General features: G+C 36.0%; 1 protein-coding gene across 3 annotated transcripts in view; it reads left to right on the forward strand.

Annotated features, from left to right (window-relative positions):
* The window catches only part of LOC129740259 (dopamine receptor 1), a 708993-nt gene that overhangs the window by 456575 nt on the left and 236592 nt on the right, over positions 1-15826 (forward strand). The gene's annotated exons all lie outside the window — the stretch shown is intronic.

Below are 15826 nucleotides of genomic sequence, written 5' to 3' on the forward strand. Positions count from 1 at the left end.
AAGCCTTCATAACTTGTTCCATAAATAACATATGTTGATTATATCTAAGTTTTATTTATTGTATACCATTTAGTTGATTTACTCCGCTTTGCTCGAGTTCACTTTAAGGATTAAATCGAAATCAAAATTTTCTCATTTATTGTAAATTCATTGCATATGAAACTTTATGGAAGAAGAACTTTGAATATCGGGAAAATTTTTGGAGTGTCTGCCCAATATTTTGCCTAGCCCAGCACTTTTAGCTCCCGAGTAGCTTTGGATTTACAAACCATGTTCAAGCAGTTTCACTTTCCTCACCTTTGGAAGCAGTGGTTAATTATATCCATATTTTCATTAAATCATGTCAAAAAAAAGTTCGCCCTTAATTTATTTGTTCGAGCAAAAATGCAAATTAAATCAAAAAGACTTGATTTATTGGGTTAATGTTCAAAGGAATTTAATTTGGTTTTGATAAAAAGAGAATATAGGTTTAAATTTTTTGTTATTCAACCGAATTAAAGCATTTTTATTTTCTTTTTTATCCTTAAAGACATTCCTGCAAATTTAAACCATTGTTGTCTGATTTAAAATTTTCCTAAACAGTGTTGAAGATGATTTGCTATTCTATTTAAGATTATGTGATATTTTCAAGATTCAATAACATTTAATTGGAATGCAGGTTTAAACAAATTAAATACATAAAAAAGAACTTAGCTTTTAAGGCTACGATGATTTCATGAGTTCATTCTTTTTTCACTCGGGATACCCTATCTGACTATTTTAGAGAAAAAATGGTATATGTTTAATGGCTTAAAGGCGCGTTGCCATTTGTTTTTTTAACCGTGGGAAATAACAGGAGTTAATATTATTTTTAACACTTTCAGGTCATAATAAAAACTTATCAAAAAAATTATTCTTCTGGAATATCAATCACAAAAACAAATTCAACAAAAAATCAGATCTAAAGTCTCTTCTATGTAGCCAAAATATGTTTAACAAAAACACACATTTATGTTAAGTACGTACTTGAATTCTGTTTAAACAAACAGGGAATCTGTAAACAGTTTTTTGGTGAACAATTTTAAAAAAAGTAAAGTTTATTTAGTCAGATTGTTTATTTGGGCCTAACCATTCATAAATTAAGAAATCATGGATACATTTTTTGTAAATGTTGAACGTTTGCACCTTTTGCATTCGCCCTTTAAATGAACATCAACCCTATATATCTAATCCATTTCAAAGGACAGGCTCTTGTTCAGTTCATGTGTCTGTTCATTTGCAACGGATTTTGTGGTTGCTCTATAAATTTAAAGGCGCTCGATACAACTTCTGTGAAACACATTTGCACATGATCGAAAGCGTATTGGATTATAATCCAAATCTTTCCACTTTTCTTTTTTCAAATGTCCGCAAAGAGTCATACCATTATTTCATATGCATCAGTACTAAATTCATATTATTCAGACAACAATTCCTTCTTTAAATAACACGAATTAAAGTTTAATTTTTTCAAATCGTTTAAATGGTTTTGATTTGATCGGTAAAATATCAATCTGGATCAAATGTAGGCGTCATTCATTACTATGTGCTGTACAAATCATCTAGGAATCAAGAAGAAAAAACACATCTAGGCTTCATATGGCCACCACATGCATTGAAATTATGCTTGGTTGAGAAATGCGCGCCCAAATATTTCCACTAAACAGTATGCTATGCCATAGTTACTAACCTCCTACGACGTTGCTCACGACGCCTCGACCATGGAGACGAAAAACAAACCGCCCGGCGCCCAAAAGAAAGAAAATCTCGAAAAAATTGAAGGCCATGACTTTAATTTGATTCAATTTGTTACAAATTTAATGATAACGGACAATCGATGCGACTTTTTGTTGTTTTTATTCGATATAAACCGATTCGCACGCCCACAGAATATTCTAAAAATAATATCATTTGAATCGGTTGGGTCATTCCGGAGGAGTAGTACTACAAACACCGTTACAAGAGAATTTTATATAATAGATATTAATGCTTTCATGTAAATCTTTACTTTTAACATGTAACTTTAACAGAAATATTTTATTTCTGGTTCCACTGAGGGACTGTATTTTTTTTTATTTTAAAAGTTCTACCAATATTTATTAGTTTAAAAAAATATCAAAGACTTCAAAAATTTGAGGAAAGTTGTTAACGATTTCAATGATAACCTCAATTTGTATTTCAGTTTTGTCAAAAATACGCAAATCTTGAACTAATTTTATGTGTGTCTACTCTGTCTACCGATAATAAGTTGTCCCACAAAAAACGAAGGTTTATCACTTCATCGAAGGGTTCGGAAAACCCAAAAAAAATCATTTAAATTCGGTGACTCAGGTTTTGCCAACCAACGACGATGTTTGTTTATAATTCGGAGAATCCCAAATCAATCCTGGAACGAATGGAAACAAATTGCTACGGGTAAGGCGAATCCGTTTGCCAAACATTGTATCCATCAAGAAGTAAGTGAGTGGAAGAAAAACAATCCAAACACAAATTCCCCCACTTTTTTTGCACTCACTTTGTCAACGAATTACGGATGAGGTGGTACCTATAGTTGCTGAAGGCCCTCCCAAAGAGAGAGAGCTCGAAAAAACCTGGCATCTGAAAGTTGTTTCGTCAGGGGCGAGGAAAAACAATCCAATAAAATGGACTCGTTAAAAGTTGGAATTTGCCGGAAGTCGAGTACCAACAAGCTGGAGAAATCAAAAGTGGGTATTTGTCTTTGCCGGCTTCTGGTTCTCATTTTGTGTTTAAAGTTGGGAAAGCCCTGGCAAACTAAAACAAACAACAGTGTTATAAAAAGGAACAACAAACGAAGCGCAAAGGATTCGCATAATTATTAATAATCTCCAGTTAATTTCACCTTAAGGGTAGTGCATCATGTACTGATTGAAACGTGGTATATTAAATAATCGCTTAAAATGGCTAAAACCCTTGGCTTGGTTAGCTACAACAAAGGTTCAAATTCATCGAAAAACAAAAATCGAAATAAATTAAACATAGGTTCACTACCCATGTTTTCCCTCAAAGAAGAAAAACAGACTCCATCGGAAACTTTTGGAAACCAAATCTTGCGATGGGAGCATTTGGGTAAAGTTTTTCGTACCTCCGCCCGTCTAGGCTCAAAAGGGACCACGCTCCGCGATATTATTAAGTGATGATGAGAAGATTAGGCAGCGGCATTCCTTGACAGGTCAATCCAAAAACCTGACAGTAATTGATTTCGAACGATAGATTGGGCGGTTTTGATTAATGGCCGGCATTAGAGGGCTGTCATATCGTTTGATCGAACTTAGTCGGTGGAACCTAGCGAAAAATAGTGATTTTAAAACATTTCTAGGCATTTTCACAATTTTGAGTAAAAAAATGTATTAGTTAAGATAAAATCAAATTAATTTCAAACGCCAAGTTTGAGTCATCATTTTCGGTGTTATTATTGACCGTGTATATTATTAATGTATTTGTTTTTACCCCATTTTGAAAGATTTTGCCGTCTTGAATTCAAATCATTCGTCAAATTTTGTTAACTTAAGTTTTGAAGATATGGCGTGTATGAATTTTGAAATTGGTCAGTTTTGAGTAAAATGAATCTCTCATAACTGATAAAGTAATAAACCTAATGATGATTATGAATAAAAATAGTAAGAGAAATTAATCAATTATTAGTATTTTGCCTAGATATTCTAGGCAATGTCATTTTTGTAATTATTGTAATTTTTGTAAATTTTGTAAATTTTGTAAATTTTGTAATTTTCGTATTTTTGTATTTTTTTGTAATTTTTGTAATTTTTGTAATTTTTGTCATTTTTGTCATTTTTGTCATTTTTGTCATTTTTGTCATTTTTGTCATTTTTGTCATTTTTGTCATTTTTTGTCATTTTTGTCATTTTTGTCATTTTTGTCATTTTTGTCATTTTTGTCATTTTTGTCATTTTTGTCATTTTTGTCATTTTTGTCATTTTTGTCATTTTTGTCATTTTTGTCATTTTTGTCATTTTTGTCATTTTTGTCATTTTTGTCATTTTTGTCATTTTTGTCATTTTTGTCATTTTTGTCATTTTTGTCATTTTTGTCATTTTTGTCATTTTTGTCATTTTTGTCATTTTTGTCATTTTTATCATTTTTGTCATTTTTGTCATTTTTGTCATTTTTGTCATTTTTGTCATTTTTGTCATTTTTGTCATTTTTGTCATTTTTGTCATTTTTGTCATTTTTGTCATTTTTGTCATTTTTGTCATTTTTGTCATTTTTGTCATTTTTGTCATTTTTGTCATTTTTGTCATTTTTGTCATTTTTGTCATTTTTGTCATTTTTGTCATTTTTGTCATTTTTGTCATTTTTGTCATTTTTGTCATTTTTGTCATTTTTGTCATTTTTGTCATTTTTGTCATTTTTGTCATTTTTGTCATTTTTGTCATTTTTGTCATTTTTGTCATTTTTGTCATTTTTGTCATTTTTGTCATTTTTGTCATTTTTGTCATTTTTGTCATTTTTGTCATTTTTGTCATTTTTGTCATTTTTGTCATTTTTGTCATTTTTGTCATTTTTGTCATTTTTGTCATTTTTGTCATTTTTGTCATTTTTGTCATTTTTGTCATTTTTGTCATTTTTGTCATTTTTGTCATTTTTGTCATTTTTGTCATTTTTGTCATTTTTGTCATTTTTGTCATTTTTGTCATTTTTGTCATTTTTGTCATTTTTGTCATTTTTGTCATTTTTGTCATTTTTGTCATTTTTGTCATTTTTGTCATTTTTGTCATTTTTGTCATTTTTGTCATTTTTGTCATTTTTGTCATTTTTGTCATTTTTGTCATTTTTGTCATTTTTGTCATTTTTGTCATTTTTGTCATTTTTGTCATTTTTGTCATTTTTGTCATTTTTGTCATTTTTGTCATTTTTGTCATTTTTGTCATTTTTGTCATTTTTGTTATTTTTGTCATTTTTGTCATTTTTGTCATTTTTGTTATTTTTGTCATTTTTGTCATTTTTGTTATTTTTGTCATTTTTGTCATTTTTGTTATTTTTGTCATTTTTGTCATTTTTGTCATTTTTGTCATTTTTGTCATTTTTGTCATTTTTGTCATTTTTGTCATTTTGGTCATTTTGGTCATTTTGGTCATTTTTGTCATTTTTGTCATTTGCATTTATATTTATTTTGTATTTTTTATCTTATTTGTCAATTCTGTGAATTTATCGATTTTTTATCGGTTTTGCCTATTTTGTCAACTATTGTAGTATTGTTTTACAATTTCAATGTTTGAAATTTCAATTTTTGACAAAATTTAAAACTTAACTGAATTGACAAAAATGTAAAAACGACGACATTGAAATTATTGACAAAATTTTCAAAATTTACATAGGTTATAATCAAAATTTAAAAAAATATTGTTATTTCGATCAATTATTGGACTTTTCCTTTCCGAATCGTATATTTCTCCGGTGATTGTGATTTCACCCAATTATACTTTCAATAAAAAAAAACCTACCAAATTTTCTAGGGTACTTTCATAACCGTGAAAATCAAAAACCCCAACTGTATGGCAGATTACTTTCTGCCATCCATGTTTGCTCTGCCTAGTGAACCTATAAATAATCCAAAACATCTCTCTACAAGAAAATCTTACCCATATTCCTAGATAAAGTTTTTCGGTAGGTATTGATTTGTGGATGGGTTTGGTTTTCTTGTGTGTTTCCTCAGGAATCGATATAACTTTTGCCGGAACCAATAAGGATGTAGAAGCTTGGTACATATGAGCACGAATATGTTGAACCAAACAAGTGATCCATCGCTTTATTATCGGTTTCTGGCGAAGTAATCTAACATAAGCTCCTCTCGAGACCGAATAATGGAATATTGGTATGTAGGTACCTCATTGTGAACGATGTTCCTGGCGCAAGAGTTTCGAGAATGTTTCGTACAGAAGGGAAATCGGGAAAATCCATGCCAGCCAGACTGCCATCGCTTCAAGCACTTTCAATTAGTTGAGATATCGAAATTGATAACGAGGTTATCAGCTTTGTTTGTTCCAGTTCCAGCTCTCTATGCTTTTCTAGGCGCCGTACACACAAAGTTTAAGAATGGTTAAATTTTTTACATCATAGGTAATCAGTCAAAGCTCTTCGACCTTTGAAGATTTTAAGTATGTTATTTTTATGTTTCAAACTTTTAACTTATTTTGAATCTTATCACACCGCCCTTCTCCTATGTTATATTTGGTTCAACAGAACCTACTATTTCTTCATGAAGCATCGTTCGCAAACATCTTAACCATACAGCTTGTTTACTTCGAGTGGGGTTTTAATTTGAGGCAACATTTCCGCCATCGAAATGATTCTATCGAAATTTGATTAGCTATATGCGAAACTAAGTACTGAATCGATTTTGGGTAGATTAAATTGGATTTCGTTTTCTTTATTGATGTTTCTAGCTTTGGAAATATCTTTATCATTTCAAAAGTATTTTTGGAAACATTTATAACAATCAAAAAAGTCAATATCAATGGAAAAAAACATTACTTAAATGTGCCTAAGGTTGTGACTTTTGGGCAGTGACCTCTGTTTTGAGTTTAACCGGAAATTACCTGAAGTGACGTGAAACCCCTGAAAAAAATATTTGAATAAAAAGTCTTAACCAAAACAATCGAAAATTGTAGTCCGACGTTTCCTTAAAATCCAGAAAGGTGGTTTTTTGCACTTATCTTATAGTTATGTCGAATTCGCACTAATAGCTCTCTGGAGCCACTTGCAATCATCAGGATACCGAAATCACAAACAACTAAATCTGTATTGAATTTTGTGAAAGATACTTTCAACAATCACTGAATTTAGGAAAATGCTATTAGTAATCAGCCATTTAGACATTGTATATGGTTGTAAATTTTCAATTTCACACGAGTTTTTTTTTAAATTAAAAAAAAATGCATTCATTTACTCAGTACATTTGAACTATCAACCCGAAAATAAAATAAATCTTTAATATCTTGCGACCTTGAATGATCACTTTCAATGAACCAACAACATAAATGGTTTTATCGTTTCTAAAAAACATGCACCAGATCATGAAGTTAACTTTTACTTATACCACGAATGAAAGTTGGAATATTTCCATCAACTTTCCTCGAAGTCGAAAATAAATTCGTTACCCTAATCAAACCAATTTTGATAAATCCAGAAAAAGAAAGGATAAATGGCACGGAGGCTTCTATGTTTATTTCCATCATACATACAACATTAGTTGGTATGCGCCATGCATCCGCTTCCGGTAGGCAAACTTGAATGTTTGGGATAATATTTTGATGGTTGAATTAAGTATTGATCCTTTATTTTTCGTGTTCTTCTATCAAAGGAACATCTTTTGGTCATTACGAAAGAAAAAAGGACTGATCCCTCAAGCGATTCATAAAGAGGCTGGATAAATCAAGACAGGTCTTCACATTTCATTGATTCATGTAAACAAGAATGTCGCCTATTTGATGAAGATAAGTCGATTGTAACATATTGGGAAATCGATATTTTAATTTATTGAAATTTTTTTCTAAGCACTGTAATGTATGGTATCTGTTCAAACTTACAAAAATTAATAAAATGAACTATAATTCGATAAAAACTTCAAAAACTATACGACGACCTCTTTTGTTTCGAAGAACTTAGCAGTTCGGAAAAAATTTCTTTATTTTTTAAAAATTCAAACATATGCATACGAACACGCACTCGCATTTGAACCTCAATTTGATGAACCTCAAATAACCAAAATAATGTTGATGAAAGAATCACAATTATAAAAATTGGGCAGCAATTTACGAAGAATGCCATATGTAAGGGGGAAACTATCAAAAATTGGGTTCCTGTCTCATGTCAAGCCGTGTTTTTCATATTTCAATTTCCAAAGCATAGACCACCTACAAAAGATAGACGAGTCGTGCTTTGAAAGGACAGTATCGAATATGGTGGAACATTTATCTACTAAGTCGCCTCTTCTAGTATCTCCAGACAGTATGGATTCGTATCCGGCTGTTATCACTGTTGACGAGGGAGAATTAAATAAATGTCACCCATCACAATACGGCAACTTGCCAACCGCCCAAACACATACACACACACACACACACTTGAGGTCCACATCTCCACCAACACATTCAGCAAGTGATACGGAACATAACAACTGGCGATCCTGTCGCTCTGTGTCTCTCTTGATGTGTCCGAAAAGTTGGCTGATTCTTTCCCGCACGAAGAAGCAACCGAACGATGGAAAAACATCGACCGGACATGGCAAATCTCTAGCACGTTTGTCAAAAACGTTTTCCCTTTTCATCGTTCAGATTAATACCTTCTGATGGCTGTCGGAGAGCATTTGTCGAGCCATCATCCGATTCGGAGCAACACATGTTGGTTGTTGGTGGACAGTTTTTTCTCCGTTGCTTAGCCGTCAGCAGCCGGGGACCAATGAATTGCACGGTGAATTTCATTGGAGCAGATTTAAAAAAAAATAAGATTTTCGATTACGAAATTATAAGAACTCACGCTATTTTGACGCCAATATTCATTGTTGATTGTTTATGAAAACCAATCTGTAATTTCAAATTATTGATAAAGCATATGTCAAATTTCATTAAATAGACAATTCAGAACGATATTCCAGAGGAATTTTTGTAGAAATATTAGCAAATTTACTCCCCAACTCCAAACATTTTAACTTCGTCGCGACACATTTCAATCACAATATTTTCAGCGTTCAAATTTTGAAGTTGTTGACACCTTGGAATGAACCTGGGGCAGACAAAGAGAGCGATCATTTTCTGCCGTTTCCTCCGTATATACGCATTCCGGACAGTAAGGCGAGCTGATAAGCTTAAACCGATGAAGGTATTGCTTAAAGCACCCATGACTCGAAAGGAACTGCGTCAGGTAGAAGTTGACCTCTCCATACATCCGATTAATCTAGTGTGAAAGCCGCGGAATTAGCCTATGCGTCCATCTTGCGTTGTTCGATGCGTCCCATCGCTCCTGCCACTTGAGCATTGACGCTGCTTGTTGAACTTCACGCACTCCTATAACAGATCTTGCTTTGTAACACTCCATATCCTCCGCCAAAGTTCTGTCGATGGGAATCGTGCCCGCGATGACAAAAGCTGCATCTGCTGATACGGTCCTGTATGCACAGGAAACTCGCATGGCTGTCAGTCGATGTGGGCTCCGTAATTTGGTTCTGTTGCGTTCTACCTCTATCGCGCCGCTCCTCCGTATCGTAATTTCGACAGTGCTACGCTCGCAAGGAGACGTCTCTTACAACGCTTTTGGCCATGGCAGTTCGGCATAATCCAGGCCAATGAATCGATGACTTTCGATGCACTTTCACAACAGTATTAGTTATGTGCACCAAAACTTAAGCGACTGTCGACCATTAATACAAGGTATTTCAGCTGCTGTTTCGAAGATGTCGTGTGCCCTCCAACAGTAATCTCCATGTGCGGCACAACTCTTTTATTGGTCACGAGCAGAACTTCGGTTTAATGGTGAGCTATTTCAAGCTTAACTCCCTCCATTCAGATGCCAACCCTTTCTGCGGACACCGTTGCAAGGTCTTCTACCTCCTCGATTGTTTCGCCGGTGATCATGAGCACGATATCGTCATCAAATCCGACTATCTGCACGCCTGGTGGTAGTTTCAGCGTTGACACCACATGACATTCCAAAGCCCAGGTCCGAGTATGGAACACTGTGGAACACCCGCTGTTAGGGCAGAAAGTCGTAACCCAGTTTCGGTATCGTTCGTCAGGACTCGATTTTCGAAGAAGCTTCCTATTATCCTGCAGAGTGTATTGGGAATACGCATCATGTGAAGCGCTTTGGCAATCGCTTCCCAGCTGGCATTGTTGAAGGCATTCTTAATGCCGATTGTCGCAATGGCACAGTGGCGAACATCTGTCCGCTTCTTTTTATATTGTCACCGTTCGGATGGCATCCACCCTAGATCTCCCTTTCCGAAAACCGACAGACCACTTTCGCCAACTGTGTTGATAATAAGTCTAGTAAATATTATCCTCTTCAGTAGCTTACCAAGGGTGTCCAGCAGACAAATGGATCTGTATAATGATGTATGCTCTAGGAGTTTCCCAGGTTTCGGTAGTAGTACCAACTTCACCGCAAGTTTCTTAGCGATAGCCAGAAGTTCCTCATTCGTTACTGGCTCGATGTCGTGGGCATCCGCGTCGTACGGGGTAAGTGACCATTTCGTCGGACCATGCTGCGGGAAAAGATGTGCAATGATCTCTCTCGGTTTTTCCGTGCACTTTCCGGTCGGCGCAACTCTATAGGCTTGGCCCCATGGACTATCATCTAGGCGCTGGCATAGCGCTCTGTAGCAGTGCCACCGCTTAAGTGCCACCCTGGCTGCTCGGTAATCGGCACCTCTCGTTTCTCTATCCGCTTCGTTTCTCGTCCGTTGAGCTAAGCTGAGTAAGCTGGTCGTCGCCACCATTTCGGTGTATTCCTTCTGGGCATGGTCATGTTGCACACCGCTACCATCATTTTCGTCAGCCGCTCAGCATTATGGACCTGCGATGCTTCCTGCATGTTAACAGCTTCGGTGCACACTTCCTTATCGAAAACTTTGGTCTTCCATCTCTGCTTATGGTCTGGCAGTTGCCTTATTGCCACCGAATTTCGGTCTCCTACGCTGTAACGTATCGCCTGGTGTTCGCTGTGCGTATAATCGTCACACACTCTTCAATTAATGTCAGTTTTTAATGATGAGCTCGCAAATTTGATATCTATCACTGACGTTCTGTCTGGTATTCCATGCTTATGATAGATGCTGAGAGATCCAGTGTTGCACATCTCAACCTCCAGTCTCGCGAAGGATTCTAGCAGACTGTGGCCTCCAGGGGTTGTTGCACCTACTACCGCGGTTAATTGCCCAAGCGTTGAAGCCTAGCCTAGGAAATCCAAACCGTTGACGAGAACCTTAATTGGAACGAAATGAAGACGCTGGCCTCAGACCGTCAACAATGGTGGTCTTTTATCACGGCCCGGACAATCGACGCAGGACCAATAAGTAAGTAAGTAAGATCTGCCAAGACGAACTCAGAACATTAGGTTTGATTTTATCACACATTTCTTTCAACATTCTGCTTTGAAAGTTATCATTGATACCGATGAATGATTCGATCTTGATTGGAACTTGAAGAACTTTCCGTTGAATAATGTTTGTTTCTAAATACACGATGCTTGGAGTAGAGTACATTGAACAGTAATTCAGCAGTTCTGTAAGAAAGTTGGTGTGACTTTTAAAAATGACTTGATCGCGGAAACTACGAACCTCCTGACTGATTTCTGTAAAGAAAAGTTCACACTGCAATCACACTGTTTCAAGATGTGTAGGAGAGCCTCAATTATGGTTGAAGGAATCTTAAAAAAAGAATCTAGAGCTTATTTGCTTCATTTATAATTGGAACAAACTTTTGCTTTTGCTGGTGGACGGATTTGGAAGTTCTTGGCACCCACGTGTCGGGATTTTTTCAGCTTCACATAATTTTCGACAATACGTAAATTGACTGTACTTTGTACACAATCAACATGAAAGCCAAAAGAAAGGAAAATATTCTGCACAGTTATTTGGAAAATCCAATGTGGTCTCCGTCTAGTCTAGCTAAACTAAGGTTGCCAGATTGCCCAGTTTTATCCGGGTTTGCTCGGATAGTTAATGAAAAATTTGAGCAAAGTCCGGTCCGGCCCGGTTGCCCGAATTTAATTGGAAAAGCCCGGATTTTGCCCGTGATTATTCTCATTCTCGTTGTCAAATCGAGCTAAAAAAGAAACAAATAGTATGGGAGAGTGGGGAATCATGGGCCACTTTTTTTCGTTGTTCCATAACTTCTTTATTATAAAAGATAAATTGAAAAAAAAATAGATGGTTTTATGCATTTTCAAGGTATCATAAGGTTTTTTTTTTTTAATTTTTAATAATAAGATACTTTCCCCAAATTCTGACTGTTTGAAAAAAAGCTATATTTTTTGGATTTTGAAAAATGGTGGGGAATCGTGGGCCACCAGATCCAAATTGACCAAATAACATGCAGAGTTTGTGAGTTGATTCAAAACTGTGATTTCCTAATTCATTTCGTTATTTTAAAGCATTTTCAGATGATAAAATGAAAAAGAGAGCGGTGTATGATCGCATAGATTCCAAAACCTCGCTCGCGAACGTTTTGGCAAAATTTCTTATATAGGATGGACAAAATATTTTTCATAACTCTTCATTTGGTATAAGAAAACTTCACAGATTGGTAAAAATTATATCAAGTTCTGAATGTGTATAAAAACATAAAAATATAGGTGATTCAAGATGTGTGGCCCTCGATTCCCCACAAGCTATGATTTGCAAATTGGTTGCGTCTGTGTGACTTATTGTTGTTTCATCAAAAATTCCTTTTCCATGTGAAAGATCATGACAAAACTAAGATTATAAGCGTATGAGCATATTTTTGTTTTGCACTTTAGGTTCTCCGTCGATGAAATTAGCGGGTGGTTTTTTAATTATGTAAGTAAATTTTTCTAACTTTTTTTAGCTTGATAAATAACAGAAGTAAATGATGCGCTTTTCAGTCAACAACATATAGGAATATATGCTCATGCAATGTGACGACGATGACAGTTGGTTTGAGATTTTTATCTCAACACACATCTGAGATATTAAAAGTGGCCCACGTTTCCTCATGGCCCACGATACCCCACTCTCCCCTATTGAATTATTTGAGCAAGTTTCATAAAAATAATCATGAAAAATGTTTTGAAAGCCTAAAATACGTTTAAAAATCTGCTGATAAATTTTTATGAAAAAAAAATAATTTCCAAGTTTTTTTTTATTTTTGATGGGTAATTCCTAGGTTTTGACCAAATTCGACCGGATATTGCCCGGATTTTAGTCGACAATTTTGAAATCACATGCCCGGATTTTGGCGGGTTTTTAGATAAAATAGCCTGGATTTGTCCAGCCCAGATGCGTAATAAAGAAATTCTGGCAACCATAACCTAAACAGCTGAAATTGCCCAGAATTACCATATGGCTCGTTATCAAACGTTATAAAGAAACATTGACGACGATTCGGAAGCCTCATCGTCGGAGTGGAACTGTTGACCGGAAACTGCGTGGTTAGATTTTGAAGACGATTAAGAGGGATTCCAATCTGTCGGACCGTGATTTGGCTAGAAAATTCGGTGCTGTCCATAGTATTTACCATGAGGAGAATTCGACTCCGGGAAGGAACCAAGTCCTATCTAAATAGCAAACAGCCAAATCGGACCACAAAACAGAACAGTGTGACCAAAATTTTTGCTCGGAAGGTATACGACCAGATACTGCCCAAGTTCGACGGGTGAATTGGGCAAATCCCAGATCAAAGATTTTATTCGGAAACGGCTCGGGGGAAAATTCCAGCCAAATTCAAGATTGATTTTGCCGACAAATTTGAACAAAATTTATGATTTGGCAGGGCATTTGCAGCTGTGGCAAAAAACGAAAGTTTTCGTTTCAAATAATACAATGACGTCGGAAATAAACCAAAAGGAGTGTCTCCAAATACGAATTTTTCCGTTCATTCGATCCCACGACCATCCCGTAATGTTTTGACAAAACTTGGCAATCTGGTCCTATTGATAAATACTGGGCAATCATGAAGAGGAGACTCAAGGCAAGAAAAATTTTGTCAAAAACATCTATCAGATGAAGACCTGGTGGAATAAGATAGCGAAAACGATGGACGAAGAAGGAGTGCGCCACCTAGTGAGCCGGGTTACAGGAAAAGTTTGAGAGTCCGTATTTGTTCCTTAAAGTACATTTGTATGAAAAAAGATCTGGAATTCAAAATAAATAATTGAAATACAGGCAATTATTTCGTTCCAATTATATCTGAAGAAAACTTTAGATAACAAGAAAAACGTTTACGTGAATTTGCATTTTTCGTGTGGATATACTTGGACCATCCCTGCGTGTTGGGAGGGTTCTTGTCCTTGAGAACCACCTGCACGTTGTTGGCGGCGTACCACTCTAAGGCCTTTTTACCGTGATGCAAGATGCCAAATCCTGCCAAAACAGTACGGAACAACCGTGTATCTTCAGGAAAGGCAGCAGACGTTTATTCAAACACTCTTTCACGTAAATTTCTTGCTTGACAGTCCCGGAAGCTATGAACATGCTGCTTTTCAAGCCACAGGTACAGATAGCTTGCCAAACCAGATATTTCTTCGCGAACTTTGACAGTTTCATGTGCTTGAAAATATCTGCTACCTTCCCCCTTCCTTTTGCCGTATAAAACTCCTGCCCCGGAAGCTGCTCGTAGTCGGCTTTGACGTAGGTTTCGTCGTCCATTACCACGCAGTCAAACTTCGTCAGCTTCGTCGTGTACAGCCTCCGAGATCGCGGTTTGGCCGTCGTATTTTATTTATCATCGCGATTTGGCGTCACTACCTTCTTGTCAGTCGATAGTCCGGATCGTTTTTTGGCTCGATGCACGGTTGTAGACGATACACCCAACTTATTTGCGGCATCTCGGAGAGAGAGGTTAGGGTTTCGCTTGAAACTACCGGCAACTCTCTTTGTCGTCTCAGCGGCTTCCGGTTTTCGATTTCCCCCCGATCCAGACTTCCTGTCTGTCGACAAACGTTCCCCAAACACTTTAATTATATTTGTAACGGTTGATTTGGCAACTTTTAGCGATTTTTCCAGCTTTGCGTGTGAGTAGCTCGGATTTTCGCGATGCGCGAGCAAAATTTTGATACGCTGCTCTTCTTCTTTGGACGGCATTTTGACAACTGAAGAGTGAATTCGAAAATCAAAATAGTAGCAACATTCTACACACACACACACACACACCTTCGAAATGAAGGGTGTTCAGGTTTTTAAATGCAAAATTGAAAGAAATGCGTCAAGTTCATATTGATCAAATTTCGACCGTACCACCCTTTATATTCTTTAAAGACAGTTCCGAAAATTATAAAAACGCTTTCTTTCATAAATAAATGAAACAATGATTTTTTTTAAATATTTTTTTCTTAAACTTCCTACAACAAAGTTTTTTTTTGTTTGCAATGAATGTAGAAAATGGTTCTCTTGAGAATTTTGTCGGATCTGGTGGTCGAGTGCGGTCGTGTTTTGTTTTCGCTCGTACAAATTTTTGCGTATCCGGGAAAAACTATTCAACTTAAACTATTAAATCAACTAATTTAGTGGATTTTCGCGTGAAATCGGTCCCAGCGGTCCAGTTTTGAAAGTGAAGTTGATCGGTAGTGGGTTCCAGAGTTAAAGTTTCTTGAAAGCTCTGAATTTTCAAATTTTTGTTTCGAGAAATCATCCACCATGTGCATTTTCCGGTCTCCGCGAGTGTCTTTGTCCCTTTTTTTCATTCGTATCGAATTGATAGATTTGTGATTTCCACTCTTGCGTACTCCATCTAATTCATTCATGTGATTGAAATATATTCGAAAAATGGGTTGGAGGAAGAACGGCTTAAACCAGTACTGGCCTGTCTTGTAAAAAATGTTCAAATTTATATCAAGAAAGTTCTCGTGTTTCAAGTAGTATTGATGTGAAAATAATGGAGCAGCAATGATTCAAAACTGTGACAAAGCGATAATATTAAAAATCAGACTTGGGCCTTGCCTTGTGAACACCAGAACGGCCTAGCTTTTTCATAACTGGGAAAAGCACAAACCCATCCATTCACGGTCTTCGGTGAGCTGAGAAGTTTGATAGGTATCACTGACAGGTGTTTATAAAAAACAAATATCACTCCATACGTTTCACTCTTTAGGTTAG

The sequence above is a fragment of the Uranotaenia lowii genome, chromosome 1, assembly GCF_029784155.1.
Source record: "Uranotaenia lowii strain MFRU-FL chromosome 1, ASM2978415v1, whole genome shotgun sequence".
Classification (NCBI taxonomy): Eukaryota; Metazoa; Arthropoda; class Insecta; order Diptera; family Culicidae; genus Uranotaenia; species Uranotaenia lowii.